The following is a 3,184-nucleotide window of genomic DNA, read 5'->3' on the forward strand; positions in this document are numbered from 1 at the left end:
GTTTCTAAGTATTCATAATTCTTTCTAATTTGTTGTTTCGCAATGTACAAACCTCCTCTGCATGTGTCAGATACATGGCTGACCCCAAAACAGTTATCTTTGCCCAATCATCTGCGTTCGTCCATACTTAACTCCCAATGTGGCCAAGCCCTTTCCATGCCTTCGTTACCTAATGACTAGCGTTCTCCAATGCCTTCTTTGCAAACCTCCACAGCTCAACATCCACAAGCTTCAGCTCACCCACAATTTAGCTGCTCACATCCTTACCTACCTTACGGTCTGTGTCCCTAACATCTCCAGCCTTTGCCAGTCTCCATTGTTTCCCTGACAGTGGATTTACTTCAAGATTCTCAGTAACACGCAGGCCTCTCCCTCCTTCTGTGATCTTTTCCAGCATCAGTCTCTTGCTTGCCGCTTTCTTTTGGCAAACTCTTCTGTGTGTCACGATTAGTGGCCAATCCTTCAGTCACTAGGCTGCTAGACTCCAGGCCACCCCCTTAGCCCCTCACAAGGATTAGCATTATTATTATCAGTTTTTATGAGACTCGTGAAAACCTACCTGTTCAACTGCATCTGCAGTTACCTCACTCATTGTTTCATGTGAAAGACACCGTAACAATACAAATGATTAATTTGTCAATAAGGGTGGTATTACTACTGTTTTTGTGTGTGTGTCTAGACTTGTGAGTGACTGTGTGGAGGGGGGTGTATTGGGTGAGTGATATGTGTTGGGGGGGATGAGTGATATGTGTGTGGGGCAGGATTGGCGGTATGTGGGGTGGGACAGTGGTACCTATTTGTGCAGGGGGGGGTGGGTGAGGGGTGTGTGTGTGTGGGAAGGGTAGGTGGAATGTGGTGGGGGGGGGGCAAGGGGTGTGTGGAGGTAGGCGAGGGGTGTGTGTGGGGGGTGGGGTGGGGGTGGGCCAGGGATGTTTGTTTGGGGGGGCGGGTGTGTGGGAAGGGTGGGTGGAATGTGGTGGGGGCGCGAGGGGTGTGTGTGGGGGTGGGCCAGGGGTATGTGTGGGGGGGTGGTGTGGGGGTGGGCCAGGGATGTTTGTTTGGGGGGGGGGGCCAGGGGTGTGTGTGGGGGGGTGGGCCAGGGGTGTGTGTGGGGGGGTGGGCCAGGGTGTGTGTGGGGTTGGGCCAGCGTTGTGTGTGTGGGGGTGGGCCAGCAGTGTGTGTGGGGGTGGGTGAGGGGTGTGTGTGTGGGGGGGGCTGAGGGGTGTGTGTGGGGGGGGCGAGGGGGGTGTGTGGGGGGTGGGCCAGGGGTGTGTGTGGGGGGGTGGGCCAGGGGTGTGTGTGGGGGGTGGGCCAGGGGTGTGTGTGGGGGGTGGGCCAGGGGTGTGTGTGGGGGGTGGGCCAGGGGTGTGTGTGGGGGGGTGGGCCAGGGGTGTGTGTGGGGGGGTGGGCCAGGGGTGTGTGTGGGGGGTGGGCCAGGGGTGTGTGTGGGGGGGTGGGCCAGGGGTGTGTGTGGGGGGGTTGGGCCAGGGGTGTGTGTGGGGGGTTGGGCCAGGGGTGTGTGTGGGGTTGGGCCAGGGGTGTGTGTGGGGTTGGGCCAGCGTTGTGTGTGTGGGGGTGGGCCAGCAGTGTGTGTGGGGGTGGGCCAGCAGTGTGTGTGGGGGTGGGCCAGCAGTGTGTGTGGGGTGGGCCAGCAGTGTGTGTGGGGGTGGGCCAGCAGTGTGTGTGGGGGTGGGCCAGCAGTGTGTGTGGGGGTGGGCCAGCAGTGTGTGTGGGGGTGGGCCAGCAGTGTGTGTGGGGGGGGCGAGGGGTGTGTGGGGGGGAGAGGGGTGTGTGTGGGAGGAGTGTGTGTGGGAGGGGTGGGTGGAATGTGTGTGGGGGGCGAGGGGTGTGTGTGGGAGGGGTGGGTGGGATGTGGTGTGAGGGGGGGAGAGTAGTGTGTGTGTGGGAGTGATGTGTGTGGCTGAGAATGGTGTGTGTGGGAGTGGTGCATGTGTGGGGTGGGAGCGGTGTGTGTGCGCGGGAGTGGCGTGTGTGTTTGAGTGGTGTGTGTGTTGGGGTGGGGATGGACTGGTGTGTGTGGGAGTGGTGTGTGTGTGGGGCAGTGGTCGGTGTGAGGGAGTGGTGTGTGTGGGGGGGACTGGTATGTGTGTGGGAGTGGTATGTGTGGGGGGGGGGGAGTGGTGTGTGTGGGAGTGATGTGTGTGTGGGAGTGGTGTGTGGGGTAGTGGTGGGTGTGTCTGTGGGAGTGGCGTGTGTGCGAGAGTGGCATGTGTGTTGGAGTGGCGTAGTGTGTGGGGGGAAGTGGTGTGGTGGGGGAATGGTGTCTGTGGTGTCTGTGTGCATGTGTGGGATTGGTGTGTATATGTGGAGTGGTGTGTGTGTGGGTGGGGGGAGGGGTGCCTGTATGGGAGTGGTGCATGGGGAAGAGTGGTGTGTGGGTGAGAAAGGTGTGGGTGTGGGAGTGTTTGTGGCAAGGCTTGGTGTGTGTGAGTGGCGTGTGTGTGAGGGTGAGTGTCGTGACGACGAGTGTCATGTGGGTGTGAGTGGCGTGTGTATGGGGTGGTAGAGAGGTGTGTGGGGGGGAGTGGTGCATGTGGCAGTGGTGTGTGTGTGGGTGTGGTGCATGTGTGGGAGTGATGTGTGTGTGGGAGTGGTGGGTGTGGGGGAGTAGTGTGCGTAGTGGGGGGGACTGGTATGTGTGTGGGAGTTGTGTGTGTGTGGGAGTTGTGTGTGTGTGTTGGAATGATGTGTTTGGGCGGGGGGTGGGGGAGTGTGTGTGAGTGTAGGGGGAGTGGTGTGGGTGGGTGGGCGTGGTGTGTGTTGGAGTTGTGTGTATATGTGGGAGTGGTGTGGGGGGGAGTGGTGTGCATGTGTAGCAGTGGTGTGTATATGGGGAGTGGTGTGTGTGTGAGGGCGGGTGTGTGAGGGCGGGTGTGTGAGGGCGGGTGTCGTGTGAGGGCGAGTGTCATGTGGGTATGAGTGATGTGTGTATGGGGTGGTGGAGAGGTGTGTGTATGTGGGAGTGGTGTGTGTGGGAGGGAGTGGGGTGTGTGTGTGGGGGGGGAGTGGTGTGTGTGTGTGGGGGGAGTGGTGTGTGTGTGGGGGGGAGTGGTGTGTGGGGGGGAGTGGTGTGTGTGGGGGGGGGAGTGGTGTGTGTGGGGGGGGGAGTGGTGTGTGTGGGGGGGGAGTGGTGTGTGTGGGGGGGGAGTGGTGTGTGGGGGTG

This window comes from Callorhinchus milii, unplaced genomic scaffold, assembly GCF_018977255.1.
Source record: "Callorhinchus milii isolate IMCB2004 unplaced genomic scaffold, IMCB_Cmil_1.0 Scaffold580, whole genome shotgun sequence".
In the NCBI taxonomy this organism is placed as follows: Eukaryota; Metazoa; Chordata; class Chondrichthyes; order Chimaeriformes; family Callorhinchidae; genus Callorhinchus; species Callorhinchus milii.